This window comes from Lontra canadensis, unplaced genomic scaffold (genome assembly GCF_010015895.1).
Source record: "Lontra canadensis isolate GAN:19392208 unplaced genomic scaffold, GSC_riverotter_1.0 scaffold355, whole genome shotgun sequence".
NCBI classification, from domain to species: Eukaryota; Metazoa; Chordata; class Mammalia; order Carnivora; family Mustelidae; genus Lontra; species Lontra canadensis.
The window spans coordinates 42,576-60,672 of NW_022631349.1; the positions used below are offsets into that span (position 1 = coordinate 42,576).

General features: G+C 47.8%; 1 pseudogene; it reads right to left on the minus strand.

Moving 5' to 3' along the window:
- LOC116862849 overlaps window positions 1-7,483 on the minus strand; it is a 36,406-nt pseudogene extending 28,923 nt beyond the window's left edge.
- Window positions 7,484-18,097: the final 10,614 nt, after the last annotated feature.

Here is an 18,097-nt window from a genome sequence, read left to right on the forward strand (position 1 = left end):
AGTCCTAGCTAGAGTAGTTAGTCAAGAAAAAGGATTAAAAGGCATATACACTGGGAAGAAAAAAATAAAATTATCTCTTTTTACAGATGGAACAATCTTTTATGTGGAAAACCCCTAAATACTCTAAATACTCCACAAAAATCTCATTAGAACTAAGAATAGATTTCAGTAAAGTTGCAGGATACAAAATCCATTGTGTTTCTATACACTAACAACAAATGATCCAGAAAAGAAATTAAGAAAACAATCCTATTCACAATAACAGTGAAAAAGGTTAAAATGCAAGGAATAAACTGAAGCAAGAAGGTTAAAAACTTGTATACTAAAAATTGCAAAACACTGATGAAAGAAATTAAACAAAACACAAACGAATGGAATGACACCCTATGTTCATAGATTGACAGATTTAATATTGTTAAAATGTCCATACTACCCAAAGTGATCTATTAACTCAATGGAATTAGTACCCATCAAACCCCAATGGCATTTTTACAGAAACAGAATACAACCATCTACATTTATATATTTCAAATATTTCCCATTAAAACACCTAGTATTTTTCTAGCATTGCCCATAAACTTGGCTTAGTGAAAAACTATTTTACTTTTCAAATTACTGCTTCATTATTTCAGTTATATTCAGCAAATAGGGGAAGAGAATTTTTTTAATCAGTTTAGTTTTGTGGTAAACTCACTACACTGAGACTAGATGACCTGGATTTCAATTTCAACCACATTATTCAGGAAATAATGAGAAATGAAATGAAATAACGAGAGTAATCATAACAAGGATTGGGAAAATCTTTCATTTGGATTGTGTTTTTGAGTGCATACTTTTTTTGATATGTTAGTATTCAATTTTTATCATATTTTTTCTGGGACTCAGTTTTCTTATCTGGAAAATGGGAACAACTCCTACTCTGCTTACTTCACAGGGATACTGGAAGGGTAAAAGACAGAAGAATATGTAAAACTGCATTTGGAGTCACAAAACACTATGTAGAATGGTTATTGCTGCTCATGTGAAGAGTCAGTATGGAAATAATAATATTAAGGGTCAGTAGAGAAAAGAAGAATGAGACCAACTTAATAGGTCTGTTGTGAGAATCTGGAGACAATATACTTGAGCCTTATACATATCTGATACCCATGTATATTTTCCAAGTCTCCCCCAAATGAACAACACAAGGTTAATAATCATAGACCCGCAGATTAAAGGGATTCTGGCTAAGGATGCATTTCCTGCCTCATCTTCTACCTAGAATGTTTGAGCTGGTCTCAGATGATTCCAAGTTGTCTCTCGTATATCAGGACTGTGAAAGTTCTTAGAGCATGTACTTTTACAGGAAGCTTTATTTTTTCCTTGGGGAGACGTTGCTCTGGGAATAAAAAGGCCACAACAATATTCTCTGAGACAGCCAAAGACCACCTCCTCCATGTGCTAAAGTGATTATACAAAGAAACCGGTTTGAGCATCAGGTTATGACGTTGCCCTTATTACCCTCCCTTTCAGTTTACTGTCTCAAAACATTTTTCACAGTGTGGGACATACACTCCACACATACACTGTGTGGTCAGAAAAATCTATAGATGCTTAAGTACCTAAAAGCACTTATCTCTGTTCACAACAGCTTTATTCCTGGGCTGAAATAAAATGCTTTTCAATCAGAATCTCTTAGCACCTGCTAACGGATACAGATAGAACCTACCCAATCAGAGCAGAAAGCCATAGAACTGAGGACAAATCAAAGATTTTCAAAACATTTTGAAAGAGCTAAAAATGCATTTACCTGGGCAATTGTGTCTGTAATTTCTGATTAACTATGGCATCTTCTTACACAAGATCAAGCCAAAAAGTCTTCCACCAGCCGTGTCCCAATGAGGTATCCCCGGTGATGAAGGAAAGAGTATGGTCTAAAAATAATATTTGAGTAGGGAACTCTGTCAGTGTTTAAGAATGGAGTCCTCTGTTTAGCACTGGCGTGGATTACAAACTAAAGCAAATTTGACAAGTTCAATCAATGGCTATTTGGCAGTGAGCTCTTTATTTGTCTTACAGACACAGAAGCAGAGAGCAATTATCCAGGAAATAGTAACTAGTTTCCTATGAGCAGAGAAGCCTGAGGAGGTAAGGCTGGCCCAAATCTGGCAGTGTGTGTTAAAGCTAAGGGAGGTTGGTATTTGTAGCCTAATGTATCTTATTGGCAACTAACTTTGTCATCAGCAGCTGTTGATGGAAACTGAATGGGGCTCTAGCTACCTTGTCTGCTGTAGGTGTGGCCCTTGGGTGCTCATTCTTCCCTTAGCATAGTTATCATGGTAAGAGGAGAGACATGTCCAGGATGGGCTCCAGCAGGAAAGGAAGAAGGGAAAAGAAAACCTTTTTTTGTTGCCAGTGTAGGTTTCTGCAGTTAGAACTCTGAAGTTTAGTGAAAAGAAAAAAAAAAGCGACATTCAGAAAATTCATTTTTCATTCTAGGGGAACTGAATCTAGGGGACTTGGGAGAAAGTACTTGCATTATCTGTTGGCCCCACCCTCCCGCAAATGGGCTGAGTGGTACCTGAAGCACAAAGCTGAAGGCATTGGAGATGTCACAACACAGCAGAGTATGAGGCTGAGAGGGCTGTGCAGACACTTCCAACAACACAGAGCTAAGAACTTTCCATCTAGTGGAGCAAATACGACCTCCGTGGCGGGAATAAAAAGGAAGAAGACTGCTTTTGCTGAACAACTGGCACGACTTTGGTCTTTTGATTTCACAAGCACATGTACATAGACAAACGAAATGCTGTGAATGGAGCAACAGAAGGCCCACCGAGATAAAGACACCACCATGCGTAAAGGGAACGTCTGTCCCGTGGGGCCTAAAAGGGGGGGAGATACTTGGTGGCTGGGTGGTTGGGGGAGACGGGTTTGATGTCAGAATGCTCATTACTTCACTACATCTATGAGTTATTCTATTGCTATTTCGGAGTAGGTAGAGATATTCGGTTTGGCTTACTTGCCTTCTGAGGAAACTATTTTGTGAGTCCAGCTAGAAAGTTCACACTGGAAAAAAAACTTTTGAACAACAGAATGTATGCCTTGTGGAAATAGTTGTACCAGGATTTTAAAAATGTTGCCAGTGTTTCCTACTTTTAATGTATTTCTACAGTCGTGGACAGTGGGCAGTGATAGAAAGCCAGAATGCTGGGGGACCTGGGTGGCTCATTTGGTTAAGTGGTTTGCCATAGGCTCAGATCATGATCCTGGGGTCCTGGGATCTAGCCCCATATCAAGCTTCCTGTTCAATTGGGGAGCCTGTTTCTCCCTCTCTCTGCCCCTCCTCCCTCACTCATGTGTGCTCTCTCTCCTGCTCTGCTGTCTCTTAAATAAATGAACAAAAACTTAAAAAAAAGAAAGAGAGAGAGAAAGCCAGAATGTTATGGTCAGTGCAGCGTGTGTGTGTGCACACACACATATACACAGCACACACATATACACAGCACACACACGTACACACATATTTTGCTTTGGTTAAAGGGTCTGTTTGTGTAAAGTAGATAGTTTATACATCAGATTAAAAATGCAAGATGTTGGGGCTCCTGGGTGGCTCAGTGCGTTAAAGCTTATGCCTTCGGCTCAGGTCATGGTCCCAGGGTCCTGGGATTGAGCCCCACATTGGGCTCTCTGCTCAGCAGGGAGCCTGCTTCCTCCCCTCTCTCTTTGCCCGTTTCTCTGACTGCTTGTGATCTCTGTCTGTCGAATAAATAAATAAAATCTTTATAAATAAAAATAAATAAATAAATAAATAAAATGCAAGATGTTTTTAGTAGAAGGTATTAAAGAAATCCAAATGTAAATTATTGCTTTTCTCAAGGCAAGGTCTTTCAGTAGCCTCTCAAAATTTATTCTTTAATATTTCATTCTTATTTGTTAAAACGTGCACCCAAGTAGCTAACCAAGGTATTTTTCTTCAGTCAAATAAATAAGTTTCTTCATTTTCTACAGCTGTTCCACAAAACAATGCAAATTTAACATAAGCTACATAAAATGATGTGTATTCTGGAAATGCTGTATCACATGTTTAAGGATGATCTAAGGGTGAAACAGGTTAAGCAGCTCCCACTATTAAAAACACTTTACCTTAACAAGTACTCAATGAAAAAAAAAGTTACATGGACCAAAATAAACACAGAACAATGAAAAAGAACTTCCTAGTGGAAAAAGAAGAAGCTTAGAAAGAGAGGAAACCAGGATTCAAAAAAAAAAAAAAAAAAACCTTTCAATAAATGGTGCTGGGGAAATTTGACGGCTATATGTAGAAGAATGAAACTCGACCATTCTCTTACACCATATACAAAGATAAACTCAAAATGGATAAAAGACCTCAACTCAAGGCAGGAATCCATCAGAATCCTAGAGGAGAACATAGGCAGCAAACTCTTCGACATTGGCCACAGCAACTTCTTTCAAGATATGTCTCCAAAGGCAAAGGAAACAAAAGCGAAAATGAACTTTTGGGACTTCATCAAGATCAAAAGCTTCTGCACAGCAAAGTAAATAGTCAACAAAACAAAGAGGCAACCCAAGGAATGGGACAAGATATTTGCAAATGACAGTACAGACAAAGAGCTGATATCCAAGATCTATGAAGAACTCCTCAAACTCAACACACACAAAACCGATAATCATGTCAAAAAATGGGCAGAAGACATGAACAGACACTTCTCCAATGAAGACATACAAATGGCTAAAAGACACATGAAAAAATGTTCATCATCATTAGCCATCAGGGAGATTCAAATCAAAACCACATTGAGATACCACCTTACACCAGTTAGAATGGCCAAAACTAACAAGACAGAAAACAACAAGTGTTGGAGAGGATGTGGAGAAAGGGGAATCCTCTTACACTGCTGGTGGGAACGCAAGTTGATGCAGTCACTTTGGAAAACAGTGTGGAGATTCCTTAAGAAAGTAAAAATAGAGTTTCCCTATGACCCTGCAATTGCACTACTGGGTATTTACCCCAAAGATACAGATGTAGTGAAAAGAAGGGCCTTCTTTCATAGCAGCAATGGCCACGGTCGCCAAACTGTGGAAAGAACGAGGATGCCCTTCAACAGATGAATGGATAAAGAAGATGTGGTCCATATATACAATGGAGTATTATGCCTCCATCAGAAAGGATTAATACCCAACTTTTGTATCAACATGGATGGGACTGGAGGAGATTATGCTGAGTGAAGTAAGTCAAGCAGAGAGAGTCAATTATCATATGGTTTCACTTACTTGTGGAGCATAAGGAATAACACAGAGGACATGGGGAAATGGAAAGGAGAAGGGAGCTGGAGGAAATTGGATGGGGAGATGAACCATGAGATACTGGGGACTCGGAGGAACTAACTGAGGGTTTTGGAGGGGTGGGGGGTGAGGGGTTGGGTGAGCCTGTTGGAGGGTATTAAACATAAACAATAAACCCTGGAACACTGAAAAGAAATTTAAAAAATAAAAAATTAAAAAAACCCAACCTTTCAAGCTTTCCTTTATGTTGTCTTTTTTCTGTTTTCCAACTAAAAACACAATGAACCATTTTTAAAAGCTCTAAAATGCTCCTGTAGGCTAAATTTCCCCTTCAACCTTTCTAACTAAATTTCCTAATTAGTACAGGCTTTCTAGTCATTGCCCTGCTAGATTCCTTTTCAGGATCCATAATTAAGAGGCTCCAAAAAATGTTGACAGATATTTTATTATTGTGCAATAATCTGATGTTGTATAATTATTCTGAGAAAATTTAAGGTTGAATTTGTGCAGGAGGAATCTCCATTAATAAAGACAAGGAGAATGAACTTTATTTTAAAAGGAAGGGGTGGGTTTCTTCCATATATATATATATATATATATATTTTAAATTTCTTTTTAGCATAACAGAATTCATTGTTTTTGCACCACACCCAGTACTCCATGCAATACGTGCCCTCCTTAATACCCACCACCTGGATCCCCCAACCTCCCACCCCCCACCCCCTTTTAAATAAAGCATAGCAATGGTAAAAGCATTCAAACAATAAAAACACTACATAAGAAAAAGTAAATCTGTCTTCTACATGTCATCCCCTGTATCCAAGTTCTCTCAGGCAGCTGTCATTAGTAATTCTTTGTATATCCTTCCCAGATGGTCTGTACTTAGGTAAGCATATGTTTATTTTAGAAGGAATTATATTAGAACAAAAGACTTCTGAAAATAATCAAATTTGATGATCCATCACATTTGTTAAAGGAAAAATCTCTTTTTGCCATCCTTTTGCTTATAAGTGACCGGCAAAGAGATGAGTTCTACCTAAAAAAAAATATGCTCCATGCTTGATTTTCATAGAAAAAACTTTCCTTCCTCTTACTTTATACTTATGACAACCCAAATGACAGTTGTCAGAAATGATGTTCGTTTGAAAATGTGATTTATCGAAGTAATAGAAAAGCTCGTGAAGTGAAACGAAGTCATTAGAGGTGGACAAAATTCAGGGATGTTAACGAACAATATACATTCCATGAGAATAAAAAATTCTACTTACATTTTATCTAAGTATTTGTTCACATCTTCATCTTTTTCATAATCTTTACACAGTTGGGCAGCCAGAACTCCATAGGTGGGGACAAAGAGATCTTTGTTCTAGAGAAAAGAAGGTTAAAAGGTTGGTTTTACTTTATAGGCAAAGCTATGGACAACGTGCTACACTATTTTTTTAAACAAAAATTTCCAATTGTAATTCCAATTCCAATTGCCTTTGAGATCATCTGCTCATTTTTTTCCCACCCTTTTACTAATTATTGCAACAATTTTGACTTTTAAGAACATGTTGTAGCCATATTTGGATCCATCGCTGATGAGCAAAGAGCTGTGCAATGAAATTAGGAGTTAGGGTGTGGGTGTGAGGTGGGCTCCCTGGGCGGCTGAGTAGAGGGCGGGTGTGGCCGGCATTGGGAGGCGACCAACGGGGCTGCACGTGCAACCCGCCCTTTAGAGCGCTTTCCTGTAGGCTTCGGGGGACAGCACGCGGGACCCCAGGCCAGGCCTAGGCAGCTCCCTCAAGGCCCCCTCCGCCCGAAGCGAGTTCATCCGGGCTTTCTGGCCAATTCTCCTGAGCTTTCTGCCTAAATTGACATGATTTGGGCAGAAAGCTCAGGAGAATTGGCCAGCCTTGTGCAGCGATTCAGGCCACACTCGCGCCTGCTGTTGAGAGCACTTTCTGGCCAGATGTGTTGCAAACATCTGGGAACTCTGGCTGGGGACACCCAGTTTCATGGGTGGTGAAGTCAGAAGGAGAATGTTTGGGAATTCTGGATAGAGGCATGCTGGTGGCTTCTAGGGGCTTGGTGTCAGGAACCCTGGGGTGAATTTCGTGCCTGACTGTGTGACTCAGGTTGTCCCACAGGTTTCCCATTTCCTCCTTAGGAAATTGCTGGCAAGGAATGTTCTGCTTAAAGCAGAACCTACCTGCATTGTCGGTGGGCATGCGGGCTGTTGTAGTCACTCTGGGAGAGTATGGTGCTTCCTCCAAAAGCTAAAAACTGAACAATCCTAGCATCCAGCAATTGCACTCCTAGGTATTTGCTGAAAGGACACAAAAATGCACATTCAGTGGGGGGTACAAGCACCGTGATGTTTATAGAAGCATTATCAACAATAGCAAAATGATGGAGGGAGTCCCAATGTCCATTCACTGAAGAATGGAGAAAGAAGATGTGGGAGATTTATATCTATATCTATATTGATATCTACACCTGTGTCTACACACAATGGAATAGGTCCCAGCTTCAAAAAGAATGAAATCTTACCATCTGTCAGGATGTGGATAGATCTAGAGTGGATTCAGCCAAGCAAAATCAGTAGGATAAGACCAATAGCCTATGACTTGACTCCTTTGGAATTTCAGAAAGAAAACAGATGAACATGGTGAGGGCAGAAAGGCCAATGAGGAAACAGACTCCACCTCAGAGCAGAAACCAAGGGTTGTTAGAGGGCAGGGGTGTGGGGGGAGGGTTCAATGGGTGATGGCTGTTAGGGAGTGCACCTGTTGTGATGAGCTCTGGGTGTTCCATGCAGGTGAGGAATTGAGAAATCCTACCCCTGAAGCAAAGGACTTACCACTGCATGGAAACAATTTGCAATTGAAGTCAATGAAGGAAAGAAGAAGACCATGTTGTGCTTCGTGAAGAGTGAGGTAAAGATGGAGTGATTTTCACTCTCCTCTTCTGTAGATGATCATTTCAAACACACTGCGGTAGCGTACACTAGTTTCTGCTGCACAAGGAGCCCTCAGAAAGCTGCCATGAAAGAGTCAGATCTCAGAGCATGTACATGTCCCATTGATCTGTTCCTTCCAGTTGGCCTACCTTCGGTGCCCCACCGGGCCACCAACATGGAGCCTGAACCTCGGCCTGACCCCCTCCCTCAACTCTGGCCCTGGAAAGCTCCCCTCAGCTGTGGCCCTCTGGGGAGTCGAGTGGGTCCGTCCTGAGTTCCCAGATGGTCGCAACACGCACGTATGGAGAAAGCGCTCTAAACAGCAGGCACGAGCGCGGCCCGAATCACTGCACAATTGCGGCCAATTCTCACGAGGTTTCTACCCAAGTCGATATGATTTGGACAGAATGTTACGAGATTTGGCTGGAAACCCTCGGCCAACTCGCTTCTGGCTGCGTGGACCTTCAGGGAGGCTGCCTGGGCCTGGCTGGAGGTCCCAAGTGGTTGTGGCCCGAACCCTGTGAGAAAATGCTCTAAAAGCCAGAGCACCGGTGGCCAAACCCTCCCTGTACTCAGCCCCCGCGGGTTTCCTTCTCAGCGCTGGCAGATGGGGCCTCCCATGACCCTAGGCCCTATCCTGAACCCTAGGTTTAGTTTTCAGGCTTCCGCCCCCAGGGGTCTGTCCCCCAGCCCTCCAGAATCGGGACCCCAGAGCCACACCCCAGGAGTCCTTTTGCCACCCACATTGAAACTGTGCCTTTTGGAGCTGCGCAGAACCCTTCAGAGCCTGAGAAATCTGCATGGCCCCTGAGGACACCCCCCACCTTCTGCAGCTCCCTGGCTACAAACCCGCAGCCTGACACGCCTCCTGACCCCGCCCACAACTCAGCACCCCAGGGAACCCACCTCAGCCCTGGCAGGTCGGGCCTGCCATGCCCTTAGCTCAGCTCACCTCAGGGACCCCGTCAGCTCTAGGCAGACCTGGAACTCCCATCTGCCGTGAAGCTCTGGGGGGGCATGCTGGTTTCTCCCACTCTGAGGGCTTTGCGCATCTCAAAATGGCACGGTATCCTCCTGGTGGCAGGCAGAGTCCTAGGTTGTGGTTCAGAGGTCCCCACTCTGGAGAGCTTAGGGGACAGGCCCCTGGGGACAGAAGGCTGAATACCCAACCTAGGGCTCTGGTTAGGGCCTAGGGGCATGTGAGGCCGGATCTGCCAGCGCTGAGGGGGGTGCGCAGGGGGCTGCGTAGGCGGAGTGTTTGGCCACGTGTGGGCGTGGCTTTTAGAGCACCTCGTCGCAGGGTTCGTGCTGGGCGCCAGGCAGTGGAGGCTCCCCTGAAGTCCCAGACAGCCGGAAGTGAGTTCGCTGGGGGTTTCTGGACGATTCTCACAAGCTTTCTACCCAAATCCATGTCAATTTGGGCAGAAAACACTTTTGAATTGGAGGGGGTTGGGCGGCGATTCGGGCCACGTGCCTGCCCCGTACTGGGAGCTCTTTCTCGCTAGGTGCATGTTGGGGCCTTGCGGAACTGCGAGCCAGTCCCCTGCTGCTCCCTGAGGGCCCCCGTGGAGCCGAGCTCTCTGGGGGCAGAGTTGAGGGAGAGGGTGAGACAGCATCAGCCTCTGGGTTTCTGGCCCGTGAGGCCCTGAAGTTTGGGGTGGCCTGTGGGGGCATGCAGGCCTCTCCAGCTCTGAGGGTTTTAGGCAGCTCCCAAAGGCACTGGTTTCCTGCTGGGGGGCAGGCCAAGTTCTGGGGTGTGGCTCAGGGGTACCCAATCTGGAAGGCTCGGGATGGCCAGGCCCTTGGGGATGGAAGACTGAGAACACAACCCAGGGTTAGGGTTAGGACCTAGGGGCATGGCAGGCCCCATCAAAAGGCCCTGAGGCGGGCTCCCCTGGGGACAGATGAGGGCGGTTTGGCCGGTGTTCAGAGGCAATCCAGGCCACCTGTGCTCCCGGCCTGTAGAGGGCTTTATCGTAATCTTCAGGGTGAGACCGCCTGGGACCTCTGGCTGGGCCCAGGTGGCTCCGCGGAAGGCCTTTGCCGAGAGAAGCAGGTTTGCCGGGATTTCCTGGAGAATTCTCACCAGCTTTCTGCCGAAATTGACATCGTTTTGGGCAGAAAGCTGGTGAGAATTGGCCGGCATTATGCGGCGATTCGGCCACGCCCCCTCCCGGTATTGGGAGGCTTTTATTGCTAGGTGCCTGTAGGGGCCATGCGGGACCGTGGGATGTTCCCACGGTTCCCCTTAGGGCAACTGCAGAGGCGTGTTCCCCAGGGTTAGAGTTGACAGAGTGGCTGAGACTGTCAGGCTCTGGGTTTCTGGCCCGGGGAGCCCCGAAGTTTGGGGTGGCCTGAGGGGGTATGCAGGTTTCTCTACCTCTGAGGGTTTTGTGCATCTCCCAATGGCACGGATTCCTCCTGGCTGGCAGGCAGAGTCCTGGTGTTGGATCAGGGTTCCCTAATCCAGAGGATTAGGGGAGCCAGACTGCTGGAGATGGAAGTCTGACAACCCAAAATAGAGTTAGGGTTCATGGCTATGGGCATGGCAGGCCCAATCTGCCGGTGCTGAGGCAGGATCGCCAGGGACTGAGTGGAGGGAGTGTTCAGATGGGGTGTCAGGCTTTGGGTTTGTCACCAGGGAGACCCTCAAAGCTGGGGGTGGCCCCAGGGGTACATGCAGGTTTCTCCTTCTCTAAGGGTTCTGAGCATCTGCATGGGCCACGGTTTCCTCCTGGGGTCAGGCAGACTGCTGGGGTGTGGCTCAGGGGTTCCCAATCTGGAGGGCTTGGGGGCCAGGCCTCTTGGGTGAAAGCCTATGAAACCAACCCAGGGTTAGGGTTAAGGCCTAGGGTCATGGCAGACCCCAACTTCCAGCTATTAGGCAGGCTCCCCAGAGGGCAGAGTAGAGGACGCGCTTGGCCTGCACTCAGAGGCCATCTGCACCGCAATTGCACCCGGCGTTTAGAGGGTTTCTCACAAGATTTGGCCCGCGACCACACGGGACCCAGGGATGGGCCTACGTGGCCCCCCTGAAGGCCCCTGCCACCATAACCTAGTTTGCGTGGGTACCCAACCAATTCTCACAAGCTTTCTGTACAAAGCGGCATTCATTTGGGTAGAAAACTGGGGAGAATTGGCTGTCATTGTGAGGCGATACTGGCCACGTGCCTACCCAGTATTGGGAGCGCTTTCTCGCTAGGTGCGTCTTGGGGACATGTAGGACCCAGGTCCTGGTCCAGGTGGCTTCCCTGTCGGCCACCAGGGAGGCAGGCTCCCCAGAGGCAGAGCTGGGGGAGGGGGAGGGAAGGCTGAGTGTTGGGCTTTTGGTTTGCAGTACAGGGTTGCGCAGAAGGTGGGGGTGGCCTGAGGGAGGCATGCTGGTTTCTCCCAGTCTAAGGGTTTTGTGCAGGTCCCAATGGCACAATCTCCTCCTGGATGGCAGGCAGAGTCCTGGAATGTGGCTCAGGGGTCCCCAATGTGGAGGGATTGGGGAGCCAAGCCTCTGGGGATGGAAGACTGACAACGCAGAGTCAGGGTTCGGGTCTCAGTGCATGGCAGGCCGTATCTGCTGGGGCTGAGGTGGGATCGCTGAGGGGCTGAATGGAGAGCGTGGTTCAAATGGGGTGTCAGATCTGGGATTGTGGCCTAGGGGGCTGCCGAGTATGGGGTTGGCCTCTGGGGTACATGCAGGATTTTCCCACTCTGAGGGTTCTCTGCTGTTCCAAAGGGCATGGTTAGCTCCTATATGGCAGGCAAACTCCTGGGGTATAGCTTAGGAGTCTCCTAGCATGAGGGCTTGGGGGCCAGGTCTCTGGGGACAGAAGCCTGAGAACCAAACCTAGGCTTGGGGTGAGGGCCTGGGGGCATGGTAGGCCCATTGCCAGTGCTGAGGTGGGATCCACGGAGGACTGACTAGAAGAAAGCCTTGATCAGAATTTGGACCCTCCTGAGGGTCCCCTGTCATGGCACTTGTCACACAAGGCTGTCATTTGCTGTCTCTCGGTCTGTCCTTTCTGCTTGGAGTAGATCTCTCTCTTGGATGCCTGGCTGGATGAATGGCTTCAGGATCTTTGGTACTGGAACAGAAGGCGTCCCTCAAAACCCTGAAGGCAGGGGAAGTCTCTGTCCCTCTGTGTGTCCCCAGCCTCGGTGGAACCTAGTGTCCAGGACAAGGGACTTGGGAGTCCTCCCAGATGAAGTTTGTTCTGTGAAGGTGGCTTCCTTCTGAGGTCACTATGCAATCACAGTGTGTGGCCGTTCCTGTGGGACAGAAAGCATGCTACTCTACTGTAGTCTCCTTGCACACTGTGGCAAAGGGGAAACACACGCTCACCCTCACAACTTCACACTTACGCCTCCGTTTCTGAGCATCACTACCACGGAAATGACAGGGAGTCCCCGTTGGGCTGCGGACCTGTGGACGTGCCGTTCAAGGTGCCAGTAGAGGAGGATGGAGATGGAGTTCTGGCTAAAAGGATGGAAGTCCTTGCCTCTGGGGTTGAAGAAATTAGATCGGACCCAGAAGGCGCTATGTTCTACTCAATGAAGGGACATGATCCTAGGATCTTTGAGACCAGGGATCAGCACAGACTCTTCTGGGAAGTCTTCTGTAAAGGTTTTCTGTTAGGTGTTGCCATCCATGTGGCGTCTCCAGCAATGACTCCACTCTTGCACTGTGGCTTGAAAGCAGCCACAGACTGTCCATAACTCATGTTCCCGACATACTGGATTGAGAGAATATGGGGCATGTCCATTTGGCCCAAGGTGGGTAGTTTCCCCGCACCGCAGATCTGCAACATGATGGATGATGGGGGAGAGGGCTCTTCTTTTCCAGTGGCAGAGTGGGAAGACACTGGAATCTATCCTGCCTGACCCTGGCCCCTGCACGCGTGAGAAAAAAAAGATGATAGTGCGACTGGCCAACAACGAAGGCCTCAGGAATTCCCTCTCCCTGCCCCCACTCCTGCACATTTCTCTGTGGGACTCCAGCTTCCCACAACACGTTTGCCTGTGGCTGAATCCCATGTGGGTATTTTTGGCTGAGTCAGTCCCCATTGCCTGGCGGGTGTATCTTGTGGGTTCTATACCACACAGATGCTTGTCTTGTTCAGGCCAAGACCATGAACACATTTGGGGTTCTCTTGAGTTAGTGGAGGATCTAGCATGTGTGGGCTTCAGGACGAGGCTAATTCATGCCTCAGCAATGTTATGGAGCACCTGGCTTCCTGGGCCCTCTGTGGCACTGGTCTGGCCTAGGTCATTTGTGCCATCATGATGGAGAAGCCTAGCTTTATCCATCTTCCTCTACTCTCTGTCAGCATGTGGGTTTCCTACCAACCATATCTTTGCAGACAAACTCTGAGATGGCCTATGGCTTGGGAAAACATTGAAATCCCAGAGTTTCTTTATAACCAGGGTCAGGCTTCTGGGGCCCTGACATGAACTTACTTCCCAGAATATGCCCCATGAAGAGTCCTATGAGAGTCTGGAAGTCCAGGAAAGATCAATGGGTGATTGTGGCTCTAGCTAAAGCCAGTCTGGGGGATCATGCTGGAGGACATCTCCCATCTCAGTCTGGCTCTTTTGCTCATGACCAATATGACCTAGGAGAGTCTCTTCATCATAGCATGAGGCTCATGCTTTCTAAAAGGAGGAAATGGTTTTAGATGAACTGGTTCATGCAAGACAATGGAATGAACTCCTAGGAAGTTCTGGGCAGTCTCTGTGATGGATTCTATCTCGGGAGTTCGGACTCCTATAGTCCCCGCTCCCATGGAGTTCCCCCATTGGACACAATGGCTGTTCCACGGAGATTCCCCACGGCAACACTGGACTAGCCAGTGTCTTCAGGGTGTGCCCCCAGGCCATCTGATGTGGCTGAGGGGCCATGAGCCATCCTGAACCCAAACCAAGGTTTTGGCTGTGCTGCCTGACTTGCACACAAATAGCGGTGGCTGGTCCCTTCTACATGCATGGGAGAAAACCCAAGAGGAAGGAGAAACAGAGACCAGAGAGGAACTCTGCTTTAAAAAAAAAAAAAAATAGCAGTGGCTGGGTCAGGCCATCACTGCAACCACTGAGCCAGCTTAGTGAGGACCTTGCCCAGGACACTAGCTCCATGACACTGTGAGGGCACAGCGAAGTCAGACAATGCGACAAGAGATTCTCCATCAGGGTACATGATGCAAGGTCTCGTTTCACAGAAATCATGACAAAAAAACATGTAAATGACAGAAGAATAAGTATTTCATCACATTCTGTATGATAGAAGTGGTGGGAAAAGTGAAGGATGGGGTCAGAAAGGGGAGTGGGAGTTCCAAGAAGCAGGTTGGAGTCATCAGGGGGTGGGGGTGTCTCATGGAGGAAGGGACCAGGAGGCTCGTCATGGATTCCAACAGGGGGCGGTGTCAGGGTGTGTGCTCTGCCTGACCCATGACCCCCGGAGGCACTGGGGACATTCTAGCTCCAGAGGATCTACAGAAATGCCAATTGGCCTGAGCACAGCCTTCCTGGTACCTCTTCTTTCTTCCTGGGTGTGGCTCTTTCTGTGCTTCGGGAGCTGTTGATTCTGTTTTCCTCCAAGCTGCACCATTTTACACTGTTTCACTGGTGTGGATTCAGGGCTGTTAGTTGACACAAGTTCTTCCTGAAGAGAAGTGAAATAGAAGCCATCCTTGTTTCCTAAGTAGACCCGGATAGGTTCCATAGTCTTAGTCCTTTCCCAGGCCCCTGGGCCTTCACGTGCTCTCCAAGGCCAAGATTTTAGAAAACATCTTCAATTCTTAACAGGGTGAAAGAATTAGTTCGGTTTTTAAACAATTCAACAACATTGCTCTTTTCATCATCTAAGCAATGACCTGCAAGCATTGAATGAACAAGTCTTGGCAGGATGAAGGAGGAATGGGCTTTGCAGTGGGGTTTGGGGCACTGTTGACTCCCTGTTGCCCCCGTGTGGCCACTCTCCAGATAGCATGTGGCCGAATGAGTTCCCGTTTGCAGTATTCAAGGGAGAAGAAGACCAAAGGAGGTGGGTCCCTGAATTCCTTAGTTCCTAAAAACCATCCCCTAATTTACAAGCAATATTCTAAATAGAGTATATCTTAACTAGATATTAGGCTCAGGGTCAGAGTCAAGTTACATACATTAACTATGGATAGCTTTGTGTATGTCGATCTTCCTTGTCTAAGGTGTTTTTAAAAAATACAGTGGGAGGGCACCTGGGTTAAGCCTCTGCCTTCGGCTCAGGTCATGATCTCAGGGTTCTGGGATCAAGCCCCGCATCGGGCTCTCTGCTCGGGGGGAGCCTCCTTCCTCCTCTCTCTCTCTCTGCCTGCCCCTCTGCCTACTTGTGATCTCTCTCTCTGTCAAATAAATAAATGAAATCTTTAAAAAAAAAATACAGTGGGAGAGGATATATAGTCACCACAGCACTGAGCACATGACCTGTCCCTGGAAATAGGTCACTACACATAATGATTGTTTCATCTTAGCTGAGGACCAGGAGCTGGTCTTCTAGGGACTTGGCAGGTAGCCTCCGTGGCCAGCCAGCTATCTCCCCACAACAGCCACACCCAGCTCAGCCCATCCTCTGCTCTGCTCAAGGGCAGCAACCACACGCACCAGGTGCGGGTGGGACTCCCTCCTGTCAGGCATGGCTCGCTTCCTACAGGCAGAGAAGTGGGCCTGCTCACATGCACTTGATGTGTTCTCTTGGTTCTTTGTTGTCGGCCACCCCTTTCTTTCCTGCTGGTCCTGAGCCATTAGCTCCCGTGAGAACTTGAGTTTGTAGATTTCTGTGGACATTTTGAAGTGTAGATGTGTGATGTCTTTGTTTCCTGTCCTGGGGTCAGAGATGAAGGTGGGAAAAGTCATCCTGCTCTGAAAGCAGCCAAAAGAAATACCGAATGTGCTCTGTCCCAGCATCTCAGGTTTGAAAGGCATGGCCCATTACAGACTTCATGTTTTACACAATCAGCTTTAGGGACTCATGGACGCATGTGACATGAAATCGTACTGAAAGAAATCTCATTACTGAATTTTGCCTTGAAGAAGACAGTTTAAGGACACCGCCCCTCGCCCGCGCTGTCATTTCCAGTCTGGCCAATGCCCAGTCACACGGACACATGTAGCCACCCAAGGGCACAGCTGTGACTTCCTCCTGGAGCACTGCTGGTCCCCCTAGCCCCCTGGTCTGTCCAACCCTGCACACCCCCAGTCCTCCTGAGTATCCACCATCGAACATAGCTGTGATTGCCCTCCTGGAGTGTTCCCTGTCCTCCTACCCCCACATCTGGTCAACCCTACACACCCTCAGTCCTCCTGAGTGTCCTCTGTTGTGGCACTTGTCACACAAGGCTGCATTTGCTGTCTCTCAGTCTGTCCTTTCTGCTTGGAGTAGATCTCTCTCACAGATGCCTGGCTGGATGATAGGCAGATGAATGGTTTTGGGATCTTTGGTACTGGAACAGCAGACGTCCCTCAAAACCCTGAAGGGCAGGGGGAGTCTCTGTCCCTCTGTGTGCCCCCAGCTTCAGTGGAACCAGGTGTCCAGGATAAGGGATTTGGGGAGTCCTCCCAGATGAAGTCTGTTCTGTGAAGGTAGCTTCCTTCTGAGATGACTGTGTAACCAGTGTGTGGCCGTTCCTGTGGGACAGAAAGCATGCTACTCTACTGTATTCTCCCTGCACACTGTGGCTACCAAAGGGGAAACACACGCTCACCCTCACAACTTCACACTTACGCCTCCGTTTCTGAGCATCACTACCACGGAAATGACAGGGAATCCCCGTTGGGCTGCGGACCTGTGGATGAGCCACTCAAGGCGTCAATAGAGGATGATGGAAATGGGGTTCTGGCTAAAAGGATGGAAGTCCTTGCCTCTGGGGTTGAAGAAATTAGATCGGACCCAGAAGGCGCTATGTTCTATTCAAAGAAGGGACATGATCCTAGGATCTTTGAGACCAGGGATCGGCACAGACTCTTCTGGGAAGTCTTCTGTAAAGGTTTTCTGTTAGGTGTTGCTGTCCACATGGTGTCTCTGGTAATGACTCCACTCTTGCATTGTGGCCTGAAAGCGGCCACAAACCATCCATAACTCATGTTCTGGAACACACTGGATTGCAAGAATCCAATTTGGCCCATGGGTGGTAGTTTCAAATGGGGAGGTCCATTTGGCCCATGGGTGGTAGTTTCCCACACCCCAGATCTGCAACATGATGGATGATGGGGAAGAGGGCTCTTCTTTACCAGTGGCAGAGTGGGAAGACACTGGGATCTATCTTGCCTGAACCTGGCCCCTGCACGTGAGAGGAAAAAAAGATGATAGTGCAATTGGCCAACAATGAAGGCCTCAGGAATTCCCTCTCCCCACTCCCCCTGCCCATTTCTCTATGGGCCTCGAGCTTCCCACAACACGTTTGCCTGTGGCTGAATCCCATGACTGGCTGAGTCAGTCCCCTTTGCCTGGCGGGTGTATCTTGTGTGTTCTACACCACACAGATGCTTGTCTTGTTCAGGCCAAGACCACGAGCACATTTGGGGTTCTCCTGAGTTAGTGGAGGATCTAGTGTGTGTGGGCTTCAGAATGAGTCTGATTCAGCCCTCAGCAATGTTATGGAGCACCTGGCTTCCTGGGCCCTCTGTGGCACTGGCATGGGCCTGGCCTAGGCAACTGGTGCAGTCGAGACGGATAAGTCCTTGTCCTGGGTGGTCCACCTCATGATTAGCTCTATAGGCTGAGACTTAAAGTTCCTCCCTCCTTATTGGCTGGGACCAGGTCACATGCCCATTTATGAGCCAATCCCCGGAGCCAGGAGTGGAGACGTGTAATTTGGCAGTTTGTTAGGACCTCTGTTGTAATGACTTTTC